The 13,765-nt window shown below is 30.9% G+C and overlaps 1 long non-coding RNA gene across 1 annotated transcript in view; it reads left to right on the forward strand.

Moving 5' to 3' along the window:
* Window positions 1-12,738, forward strand: part of LOC108294921 — a 314,417-nt gene extending 301,679 nt beyond the window's left edge. Inside the window, exons 2-3 of the long non-coding RNA XR_001821216.2 lie at window positions 7,168-7,242; window positions 11,740-12,738. This is a non-coding gene — a long non-coding RNA (uncharacterized LOC108294921). The remainder of the gene's footprint in view (window positions 1-7,167; window positions 7,243-11,739) is intronic.
* The last annotated feature ends 1,027 nt before the right edge of the window (window positions 12,739-13,765 follow it).

Below are 13,765 nucleotides of genomic sequence, written 5' to 3' on the forward strand. Positions count from 1 at the left end.
TGGTCTCATAGAATGAGTTAGGGAAGATTCCCTCTTTGTATTGCTTGGAATAGTTTCAGAAGTAAAAGTATCAGCTCCTCTTTGTACTTCTGATAGAATTTGGCTGTGATCCTGTCTGGTCCTGGACATTTTTTAGTTGGTAGGCTATGCCTCAACTTCTGACCTTATTATTGGTCTACTCAGGGATTCAGCTTCTCCCTGGTTTAATCTTGGGAAGGTATAAATGTCCAAAAATTTATTCATTTCTTCTAGATTCACTGGTTTATGTACATAGAGGTATTTGTAGTAATCTCTGATGGTAGTTTGTATTTTTATAGAATCAGTGGTGATATCCCCTTTATCATTTTTTTTAATTGCATCTATTCGATTCTTCACTCTTTCTTTTTTATTGGTCTAGCTAGCAGTCTATCTGTTTTGTTGATCTTTTCAAAAAACCAGCTCCTGGATTCATTGATTTTTTTTGAAGGGCTTTTTGAAGGTTTTTGTGTCTCTATCTCCTTCAGTTTTGCTTTGATCTTAGTTATTTCTTGTCCTTTGCTAGCTTTTGAATTTGTTTCCTGAAGGAAGTGCTAAACATGGAAAGGAACAACTTGTACCAGTCACTGCAAAAACATGCCAAACTGTAAACACCATCAACACTATGAAGAAACTGCATCAACTAATGGGCAAAACAACCAGCTAGCATCAAAATGCCAGGATCAAATTCACACAGAACATTAACTTTAAACACAAATGGGACAGATGCACCAATCAAAAGACACAGACTGGCCTATTGGATAAAAAGTCAAGACTCATCAGTGTGCTGTATTCAGGAAACCCATCTCATGTGCAAAGACACACATAGGCTTAGAATAAAAAGATGGAGGAAGATTTCCCAAGCAAAAAAAAAAAAAAAAAAAAAAAAAAAAAAAAAAAAAAAAAAAAAAAAAAAAAAAAAAAAAAAAAAAAAAAAAAAAAAGCAGGGGTAGCAATCCTAGTCTCTGATAAAAGACTTTAAATCAACAAAGATCAAAAGAGACAAAGAAGGGCATTACAAAATGGTAAAGGTATCAATGCAACAAGAAGAGCTAACAATCCTAAATATATATGCACCCAATACAGGGGCACCCAGTTACATAAAGCAAGTTCTTAATGACCTACAAAGAGACTTAAATTCCGACTCAATAATAGTGGGAGACCTCATCATCCTACTGTAATACTAGACAGATCGACGAGACAGAAAATTAACAAGGATATCCAGGACTTGAACTCAGATCTGGACCAAGCAAGCCTAATAGACATCTACAGAATTCTCCATCCCAAAACCACAGAATATGCATTCTTCCCAGTACCGTCTCACACTTATTTTAAAATTGGCCACATAATTGGAAGTAAAACACTCCTCAGCTAATGCAAAAGAATGGAAATATAACAAACAGTGTCTCAGATCACAGTGCAATCAAATTAGAATTCAGGATTAAGAAACTCACTTAAAACCACGCAACTACATGGAAACTAAACAGCCTACTTCTGAATGACTACTGGATAAATAATGGAATGAAGGCAGAAATAAAGATGTTCTTCTAAACGAATGAGAAGGAAGACACAATGTACCAAAATCTCTGGAACACATTTAAAGCAGTGTCTAGAGGGAAATTTATAGCACTAAATGCCCACAGGAGAAAGCAGGAAAGATATAAAATCAACACCCTAACATCACAATTAAAAGAACTAAATGAGTAAGATCTGGCTCATTTTTGTATTCTTAGTAGAGATGAGGTTTCACCATGTTGGCCGGGCTGGTTTTGACCTCCTGACCTCAAGTGATCCACCCTCCTCAGCCTCCCAAAGTGTTGGCATTGCAGACATGAGACACCACCACACCCAGTCTATTCTATTATTTAAAAGAGACATTGATTTGACCTATTTGTATCAATTTTAACTTTGTATAAAAGATGAGCTAACACTGGAATTCATAGTCCATTATGCCATCCTAGTTTTAGCATTTTGTATTTGACATAAGTTAGCATCAATGTCAAGAGATATAGCCATTCTTGCTTTTATTTTTCTTAATACATTTAAAGGTTATTAATACACACACACAAATTTGGTTCTTGTGTATTTTTTTCTTTAAAACAGTATTGTTTGATAGCATTTTCTAGAAACGTTTTTTATGTGTGGTGTTCAGGATGATAGCTACTAGCCACATGTGACTGTAATTATTAAGAAATTAAGAATTTAGAATTTTACTTAATTTTAAGGATTTAAATTTACATGTGGCTAGTGGGTACTGTATTAGACAACTAGAAACAGAAACTAGAGACTGTGGCCTGCTTTTATATGGCCCTTGAACTAACAATGGTTTTTTTTTGTTTTTAAAGGACTGTAAACACAAACACACACACAGGAACACACTGGTGCACATATACACATGCAAATGAAGAAGAATATTCAGTGCAACAGGGACTATACTGTGGTCTGCTAATCCTAAACTAGTTTTTTGCCCTTTATGAAAAAGTTTGCAGACTCCTGACTTAAAATGATAATTAGGCATGCATATTTAGGAAATAAATTTAAAGGCAGATACTTTGGAAAACACACTATTTTCCAGCATTCTGGAATTTTTATATTTGTGGGATGATATGTTACCATTAAGAGATTTGTAAATGTTTTGAATGACAGTTTTGAGTTTTTAGTGGTATGAAGACCTTAATTTAACTTTCCCATTGAAAGTTGATAATGTTTTATTTCATGTTTATGATGGATAAATTATCAATATCATTTAAAGTTTGATGAAGTAAAGATATGTAGATTTTAAACTTTACAAAACAAGATTAGTGATAGCCAATGCAAGTTTTTCTCTATTATTAAGTGTTCATAGTTAAGAGATGGGAGAGCAAAATTTAAAATTTGGAATGCCTTAGAATTTGCTTTTATGTACCTTCTACTGAAATATTTTGCTTTCTCTGTGTATCTGTGGGAAGTATGACAAGCTTCAAATTATTTTATTCCTAGATTTTGAATTTTAAGAATCCATAAAAATATATCTTATTGTTTCATCCCCTGGAAAATTTTCTCAGAGATATTCATTTTAAGGTATTGAAAAATTTAAATTATCAAATTCACAGTATTTATAATTTGTTATTCCAAACTTACGCCATGAGCTGTATCCAAAATAATTTGAGTAACATTTAGCATTTTTTTAATTCCAAATGACTTGACTCATTCTGCAATATCTCTTCAGTTTCGTATATACTTTCTTAAATGATGTGTCATATTACTTGATGCCAATGTTTGTAATCTGAATAAATATTCTTTCATAATATTATCAAGTTTTACTATGGTCTCGGCCAAATGCAAAAAATTTCCACTATCACTCTCAGAAATTTCTTTGATGATCTTGTGAACACATTTGCCTTACCAAAATCAAACGTATGTATATTATATATTCAACAACAACATGCCATATCTTCAGTTAGTCTGTTTTTCAACAAAAGTAATTACTAATTTTTCCAAATTAGTTTTTAATTATAAATAGCTAACACTGTGATAGCTGTCCAGTTTATTTTATTGACATTTCCTCATTGCTCATGACTGATTATTGCTCATTCTTAAGTAATGGTTGATGTTTTATATCTCTGAAGAAATTCAAAACAAATACAAGACTGTTTGCATGAAATAACCAGAACATTTGAGTTTTTTCATCTGAAAAAAAAAATCAGAATAAAATAAATATCCTCAAACTTCCTTCTTGCTCTGTCTTAGGTAAATTTAAACTTTCTTGTATAAGATGCATAATTTTCAGCAAGAGTGGCTTATTGCTGAATATTTTAAAATATGTCCACCTTCTAAGATTGTAAGGGAATATATTTTGTTTGATGATTCTTCAGAATTTGTTTTTGTCTGCTAGATTTTCTTGAAAGTAGTCATTGACATGAAAGTGGGAGATAAATAATTTCATGTACCTTTCCATCAGTGACGATTTGTACTATATTCTGCTAAAATTAATAGCTCTGATGTCTTTTCCTCTGCCTTTTTTTTTTTTTTTGGTAATTCACTCTAAATTCTCCAAAATTTTTCTAATGTCCCAAACATTGTGTGTGTAGTTTCCCATTTTTTTCTTGTTTCAATAATATTTATTATAATAAAATAAGCTGTTTCAATAATTATCTTCTAGTAATTTCATTGTAAATCTTATTGCACTTATAGTACATAGGAAAAATAGCGAAATATAATATATGATATAATACTTAGCATATACTGGGAAAAACAGAATATTTTAAAACAGCATTTTATTTTATGCTGATCAAATTTATGCACTAAATATTAACAATTCAATTAAAGAATGGGTCATTATATATAAATCATTAAGCCTTCATTAATATTTATTTTTTGATTATTAATGGATAATCACTTGTTGCATTTATGTAATTTGTATCATACTGGAAGCATCTTTTACTTAAACAGGGAACTCAGTTTAGGTAAAAGACACTTTTGTTGTTGTTAAGCAATAAATGTATAATGTGATTTATAATGAAAATATATTTTTGTTACAGTAAACAGTAAGTAAATAATGTGAATTACAATGAAAATATATTAAATATAACCAGTGCATTAAGATCAATGAGAGATGCTTTTATTTTTATGAATATATACACATATATGTGTACATTCATATAACAGTAAATTAGTTGATTGGTTAATCATTTGATTTATTGATATATGGATAGATAAATCGACTTATAGGTAGATAAACATTGTTCAGAAGCACAGGTTATAATATGTTATTAAATCAACACTGGTTTTTGATTCACAAATCTTTATCAAACTTGTTCCTCCTTTATAAGCCCCAGTGAAATTATTTATAATGACTCCATCATAATGGAATACTTTATACCCTCTACTGGATGTTTTAATAAATCTGCAAGACTCCTATTTTGGGGTTAAACAGTTATGGTTTTTATATAAAACTTAAAATGATTATGTTTAAAATGAGTGGGACACCCTGAGAAGTATTATGCTGTATTCAAATAACCAAAGCAGTTCAGTATTTCACTTTTTACTTACATTCTTGTACTTTCCAAAAGAATATGCAATGAGTCAAGGGAGATTGTGTTGAAAGATAAATATCATGTCTAATGGTTATGCATCATCTGTTGCTTAAATTTTGACATCGCCCCTACACCTCCCTGAATAACTGATTTCCGAGATAGAAGTACCTATACAATTATTTATTAGATTTTTCTCAGGATTCTCCTAAGTCATTCATACAAAGAGATTTTTAGTAACCCATCTCATCAAATGCCCAAATAAGAACACCAGTGCTGATCACAGTTTAGAGGTATTTCCTTTCCCCAGATACAGAAGTATGTATCTTTCTTTTCTCTTTCTCTTTCTCTCTCCTTCCCTCTCTCTTTTTCTTTCTTTCTCCCTTCCTTTATTGTCTTTCATGCCATATTACACAAAAGGAAGTAAATATGAGATAGGTGCGAATGTAGAAAGTCAGCATCAAGCTATTAAAGCTTTCAAAAGGCCATGTGAGGAACGTAAAATGATGAAGCAGTAGAATACATAATGCTAATCTCTTTCATCCAGTCAGTGACAACATAATGTTTGCAGTTTGTTGTTCCTGTTTGTTTTCATTATGCTAATGTACCCAATGATATTTTATAATATTTTGTATTTGGAACTTGAATTTTAATATACAGATTTCATTAAACTATATAATATGTAAAAATAAAATCCATTGAAATAGAGAATGGTTCAAGTTATTCAGCTTAAATAAGCAAAGCTACAAGTAGCCACAGTTAAAGCTGGAAGACAGTGGTCTGACTATCCTGAGCCAAGGAAAGATATCATTCTTTAATATGTCAAATCTCTTTGCAATTGTTTAATGGGTATTTTATTGTTAACATCTTACTTATTTTTGGAATTTGAAAATACATAATTGATTTTAAAATTATAATGCATAATTTATTCAAAAACAGTGAAAGTGGAAATAAAAACGATGACATATTTTTTAAATTGCATTGATTAATTTAAAAATTAAAGGAAATTTTCATGGTTCTATGCAATGTACTCTTGTGGAAATATTTTGTTGTTGTTTCTCTAATCTGTTAATTTGTTGTATGTAGCTTGAATTTAGTTTTCTCACCTTATATGGTTACATTGTGTTCCCAGTGTCAGCAGTTGACTTTTATATATCAACTTATTAATTCTATAGGCAAGCTCATTTTAAATAACTATTATACAACTTTTCCTTTTGCTCCATGTACATTGACCTCATAAACAGATACAACTCTGATATGAAAATGTCATGTTTTCTCTACAACTGCAATGCTACCATATACTTTCTTTCAAAATATGATCAATAATAGCCTCTATTACTTTAGTTTGTTAAGATACCTTCTTGCGATCATTCTACATGCAAAAAAAAAAAAAAAAGAATAGATTATAAGACATGGATGCCAGCTCATTATACACATAATTGTATCCTTAGCCCTTTCAACAAAACAAAAGCAGTTTAGTAATGTAGCCATGTATGTCTTTTATTGGAGTGGATCCTAAAATGAGATAAAACAGTTGGTGTTGTTTTATAGGTAGGGATAATTGAGGTAGTGAAGTACAAGACTTGCGGATATTTACCCCTGATGTGCTGCTTAGAATACGTAAGGATCCAAAAGTGAAGTTGTTGTTTATCCTTCAATCACTTCATCTTTTTATTCATCCTCATTATGTTCAAAACATTCTGGCAAATTCAGACTGTGTTTTTATCAAACAACTGGATCAAATTGAAACCAGATATTCTAATTTGACTTTTAAAGTTTCGCCTCTGTCTTTGGAGAGGTTCCTGAGTGTCTTACATTGTTTGGCAGCACATAAATGGCACAAACAACCCTTCTTATGCCAGAAGAAATCATTTTGAAATTCTCTATTAGAAAAGGAAACTTCAGTTGATTTCTTATTATGAAGTATGTAGATATTTTGCAACCATATAGAAATTGATATAAATTGTTTCATATGATCTGAATATTGGCAGAAATGAAATTAAATTCAGTATTACATTACATTTTAAAGACTATATAGGTTCAAAATTTCTACAACATTTGTGTGGCCTTTCTATTATACAAACCATAGTTTTCTTATGGTTATTTTTAAGGCTTTAACGTATTTAATTTTCTTTTTCAGGAAATGTACCCAAAAAGAACTCTGAGAGAATATACTCTATTGCCCTGCTGTGATTAAACAAGACTGCTGTATTTTGTAAGTTCATCTATTTTTATCTTTATTCTTTAAATAAAGAAGACTTTCTGCTGCAGAAAATCCCTTTTCTCATTTTGAATTAGAGTCTAATTTTGTTTTAATAGGTTTAATTGATTTTATTTTTTACAAACTTTGTTTTACCTCAGTTTTATTCAGTTTCAATGAATAATGAAAAGGCATTTCTTTTTTTAGATTAACTCTCTTTCCTTGTATCGATTGGGCAATATTTTAATGACTCATGATAAGAAACTTATCAGTTGGTAAAAGGACAGTATTATCAGTAATGCTGACTTGACTTAGGCAAATATATTGGAAATTATAATATCCTCCAATTCAGTGAACAAACACATTTGATTTTATCTGTAGAAACTGACTTTATGAAGGTAGCTAAATACTGACCATCTTTAGGATATGGAGTAATTTTATCTTGCTACTAATATTTAGATTATACATTCAAGGATTATAATATTCATCATGATGAGATATGTAGTATATGACTTTGATGTGTTAGGATATAACATTTATTTTTGCACTATATGATTTATATGTATTAGAATATATCACATATTTATTTCACATGACACAGAGCAAACAAAGGCTGTTGTGTAGAAATCATGAATGACATTAAATTGAATGTTTCCTGAACCTTCATGTTTACAATCCTTCTGATTATCTCAAAGTTGAAATTCTGCTATTTCAGTTTCTGAAACACAATATAAAACAAATAGGTTTTTTCCTCCTTTACAAACTGCCTTCTAATATTGAGATAAAATAATCCCTTTGCCCATAATTAGCTTCCTATGACAGGAAGCTAGTCATAGAAATATAGTTTCTAGTAGGTTAAGAGAATGTAATACATGTCATTTATTTGGACACTTGCAGCATTTTTTTTTTTTTTTGATTTTCATTCAAGCAGACATTTTTTTTTCACAAGAGAAAAAAATATGGCTGCATCACCTTATAGTAAATGAATGAAGGATCAACTAGATGAAAAGATGTATCTAAATTTCTGAATTCAGTGGCATAATAGTCATTCCGAGTGCTCTTAATCAGGGTATTTTTATTACCCTGGTATTTTGAACAACTTGAATGCTGAGTATAGTAACGTAAAGAACACACTTAAGGGTTAGAACAGATTTTAGAAATTTTTCCAGTAATTCTGAAGGTATAAATTAGTTCAAAAAGATCTTGAAATTGGTGAAAAATCACATAAAAAGGGCAATCTTTGTAAAGATAAATTTTAACATATATTGTGAAGCAAAAATAAAGGTTATGTAGAAGACTTACCAAAAAAAAAATCTTAAATTTAAATTATGGCCCAGTGGTTTCATTTTTAAAAAAATTCTATCCATTTATGTTATTTTTCCCCAAGGAAATAATAGAGTTTTTCCCCTTAAAAACTTCATTTAATAAAAATAATTCTGAATTTTTAAATTAAGTAATCATTTAGCTACCTATGTATGTCTGTATCTCTTCCAATTTTTTTTTTTTAATTTTCAAATAACAACAACGTTATAGTGAATTCGAACAATTTTACATTAATAGGAAACTTGTTGAATGTTTCCATATATCAACTCCTAAGTGTGAAAAATGGCAAAGAGATTTGGTGTTACATATGACCTGTACAGTTCTATCAGCAGTGAATTTATATTTTCTACTTCTATATTTTTACATTTATTTTAGGTTCGAGGGTACATGTGAAGTTGTGTTACATAGGTTAACTCTTGTTATGGTAGTTTGTTGTACATATTGTTAGAATTTCACAACAAGTCTTCTGTTTCCTCTTTACTACATTCAGTCTCTACTGGTCTGAGAAACCCAAGTTGAGTATCATGTAGGTGTTATTAGAGCTTAGATTGGAAAAATCCAGGAAAGATTTTTTAAAAGCCAAGAAAAAAATGTTTTCATGCTTTGGTCATACTCTTCTTGATTACTCTGAACACTTGTGGTTGAGTCAGCTAATGAAGAATTTGAAATATGTGGGAAAGGTGCAAGGAGAAATAAAAATTGTATTGAAGAATTCTCAGAATTGTGTGTCCGATAAAACATTTAAGGAAATAGAATACTTTCATTTGAAACAGAAAACGTAGTTAGATAATTATTCTTCAGGTACTATATATGAAGAGATCTTATAGAAAAGGTGGCCAATTCCTTTTTTTTTTTTTAAGTATAATAAACCTGGACTGTTATTAGTATAGATTTTCAAACTTTGAGAGTTTTAAATCACTGGAATAACTGAAGATAGCAGTTTGAAAATTTCTTCCTTTGAGAGATTTTTAAAGTAAAACAGATCTTATCTTGGGCTATCTGGGGGACAAAAGTGCTCATTAATCCAACATGAAATCTTTTAAACCTAGGATTATTTGATCATAAATTAGTTACTGTTTTACATTCTGTAAATAGGTCATTAGCTTTATCCCTTCAATCAACAGTGACTTTGCTTTTCTGAAACCATGCAGAGAAGAGAGTAACCAGCTTAACAAAGCATCTTATGCTCAACAATGGTCCCAGTCGAATAATTGTCCAGTTTTCAATAGAGAATTAGTACAGTCCTCTCTAAAGGTTTAAGAGATGATCAAAATAGCCCCTCTGCTTTTGGAATGGGAATTTCCCTGGGAGCTGAACTAATTTCCTCTGGCTAGAATAGATTTAAACAAATGTTTTAATAGCACATTTTAAAAATCACAGCTATCTTATGCTGGCCATTATTGCCATTCTCTTAGGATTATATTTTATAAGGTAAATATCTATAAAAAGAGACTATTTTTCTGGTATTTTAAATAAGCAATTTTAGCTTAGAAATAACTACTTTGTGGCTTATAATGGTATTTATTTTACAAACTTTCTTTTTTTCCAGAAACTTTGTAGAGATAAAATTAATACTATATCCAAATTTATTTTTAATTTAAGAAATTCAATCACGTGAATATTTCTGCCAAGAACTGTGAGGAATAAAAGTGCAAGATATGACCACTGGTTCTAAATTGCTATAGTCTCATTGTGGAGAAAATTCATTTGTAAAAAAATTAAATGTAGGATTGCAGTTAGTTACAAGTGCGGACTTTGTTATAAGTATTTGCTCTTTTTACACCTTAAGCTGATCCTTTTTATGTCATGTGTGTATTCAAAGGGATGTAGAAAATAACAATCAATGAATGAATGAAGTGCTGCAGTCATTCAGAGAATCAGTGTAATTAAATTTTAAAGGTAAAATACAGGTAAAACTTAAGTAAAAAATGTTATAGATAAAATAAAAACAGCAGGTTTGACTTAGAAATGTATTTAGCATATAATGTTACATGTCTGCTTTAAAGGTATTGAAATCCTCATCAGAGAGAATTTTATTAATGGTGGGGAGCAATGCTAAGGAGAAAAGGTTGCTTTAAGCCATGAAATGTCTTAATTCCATGGTAGGCAGCCTATGCTTTGTTCAGTGGTAGGGATAGTCACAAGAAACACATCAATGAAATGGTATTATATCACTTTCTGAATAATTGACATAAGGGAAAAAAAGTAAGAGAAATCAATGATTATGTCAAATTTCAGACTCTGAACAACTGGAAAAATGTGTGATGGATTGATGAATGGCAATATAAAAATTAAGAAGGAGGATGGTGAATGATTCATAGAGTGAGATTTTCCAATTTTTGAAATATCCTGAACTGATTTTCTGAGGGTTCCCTTTTACTAACTTTTAATCTCAAACCTATTCTCTTTTTCATATTATTGACCTTTTGATAGTAGAACAGATACAAACGGTTCATTTGTGTTGTTTTTATTTTATACTGTTACTGCACTTCTAGTTTATCTAAGAGTGAGTTTTTCAGTAAATACACAGGAGTCTTGTAATGTTGAGATAAATAGAAATTAATATCTCAGGCCAGGCATGGCGGCTCATGCCTATAATCTCAGCACTTTGAGTGGGGGAGGTGGGTGTATTACTTGAGCCCAGGAGTTCCAGACCAACCTGGGCAACATGGTAAAGCCCTGTTTCTATTAAAAATACAAAAATTAGCAGGGCATAGTGTTACTTGCCTATAGTCTCAGCTGCTTGGGAGGCAGAGTGGGGAGGACTGCTTGAGCCCAAGAGGCAGACTTTGCAGTGAGACAAGATTACCACCACTGCACTCCAGTCTGAGCAACAGAATGAGACTCTGTTTTAAAAGTTAAAAAGAAATTAATATCCCATAATCGATTTTAGATCTATTTTACCATTGTCTTTTTAATATATCATATTTGTTTAATGTTGTTAAATATTATCTAACTTAAAAATCGTGATGATTAATAAGAAAAATGGATACCATGAGTCAAAAACCACTGATATATGACAAATGGCACTAACTAGGGAAGTACAAAATTAGATAATTGTTTTATCAAAATAAACAAATATGTTGGAGAAAGATACAGAATTTCAGCATATAGCTTTAAATTTGTAATACTCTGCTTGTCTAAAAGAAAGGATAGCAGTTCACCAAGAGAAATATTTTTCTCTCTTAGGTTTTATGAAGATGTTAATGCATTTAAACAAAATAATAGCCTGTATCCTGAATACAACTTTGTAAAATATGGGAAAGGTCTTCTGCATGTGGTTGTTTCTTGTAACAGCCTTTGAGAGACACCGTGAACAAAATTTACATGAAATTAATCCAGGAACCAAAGTGATTATGACAGCATTCTGATTATTTGGAAACACAGGGGAAAAGTCTGAAGAGTCTTGAGGAGTAAATGGTTGGCACCTTATTCCTTAGACAATTATCTTGCATATCAGCTATCTCCAGCAGGCTTAAAATAGGAGTTTTGTGGCAGACAACTCATAAATGAGGTTTTAATGAGTATGTGAAAGGCAGGCATTTTTCATTCATGACTGAAAAAGCACCTCTACACTATAGATATCAACCATGTTGAAAACAAAGACATTTCATTGTGAAAGTTGAAGGCTATGAATTTATTCATTTAGGCAACACATATTCTAATTTAGCCTGTATTGCTTTTAATTCTACTTATCACCAGAAGTTGAGGTACCTATGTGCAGGATTAAATTTGTTTTTGTCAGGAAGGAATGCTAAATGTTTAAATGAATGCTAAAAGGCTATCTAAAAGTTGTATATGTCTATGAAAGATTTGGACAGATTTTGGAGATATACTGCATACTGTCAAACAATAAAGCCCTGAGTTGACTCTGTTAATGAGTTTAATTAGATTGAAATTCTATTGCAATTAATCTGCCAGGTGAACATGGTTTATACGTAGATTTATACAAAATGTGCACATTTCTCTTGCTATTGTTTTAACCTATGTTCTATACTAGGTAGTTATGAAAGTTTTGTTATTTGGAATAAAGCTCTTAACACCTCTAAAGAGGAAATGTTTGCTATGTAATATGAGTTTGAATGAGTAAGTATAAACACTGGAAGTCTTTAAAAGGAAAATTCAGTTTCTTTTCAGTTAGAGAGATTCATGTATGGAATAGAGATCAGTAAACAGACCATCAGTTAACAAAATTACAGAATTTGATTCATTTATTTCTTCTCATGAACTGCAGCAGTTTTCTTTGCTAATTAGAAGAGGTACACTTATTTCTTCTTCCTTGTTCATAATTATTATCTCTTGCATCTTTGAGCATCCATAATAGAAATATAACAAAATTAAAACATATTAGGTTCTCAATTTTCACAGCTTTTACAAACATTTGTACATATATTTTTGATATTATAACCTCAGAGAACAATAATTTTCTTTTGAATAATTTATTTTAAAAGGATTTTCTATGCCTGACAAACTCTCATTTGTTTTCCCAGCATAATTAACAACTATGACTTTTTATTTCATTTGTCGTAACATTCACATTAATGAATTCACCTTTTGTCTTGCTTTGAATTTGATACTGAAAAGACGTTTTATGCTTCGTTGCTTTCTAATATGTCTCAGGTAATCAGTCCTGCTACAGTAGCTTATATAATACTTATCTGAGGCAACAAGGGAGACTTTTCTAGGAAATAGTTTATCTCAAACTGATTTTTGTTTCAATGAGGTCATTATCAATATAATGGAAGGTGTTTTGACAAAGAAATCTATGCAATTATAGAAACTGAGAAAGTATATAGACAGATAGCCACACTTAGTATTTTTCCATATAGCCTCAAATCTCTTTAACATTAAATGTGTTAACATTCTAACCTGCTCATATTACATAAATGAAAAGAGCTCCTGGTAACTTTACATTTAGCACAGTTGTACATAAATATCAATCTGAAATATTCTGACTTTTCCAGATTGTATCCCATTTTTGACATTCACTGAATCTCCTGTGGAGTAAGCACCCTGTACACGTCAGACTTTTTATTTATACAGCTAAGAACACTGATTTCAGTCTTCCTGTTAAGTTTTGCAGAGACTGTGAATCAAAGCATTTTGGTGATAATAAATACATGCATTTATGCCTGTAATCCCAGCTACGTGCGAGGCTGAGGCAGGAGAATCACTTGAACTGGGGAGATGGAGGTTGTGGTGAGCCCAGATCATA

Source organism: Cebus imitator, unplaced genomic scaffold (genome assembly GCF_001604975.1).
Source record: "Cebus imitator isolate Cc_AM_T3 unplaced genomic scaffold, Cebus_imitator-1.0 Scaffold610, whole genome shotgun sequence".
Classification (NCBI taxonomy): Eukaryota; Metazoa; Chordata; class Mammalia; order Primates; family Cebidae; genus Cebus; species Cebus imitator.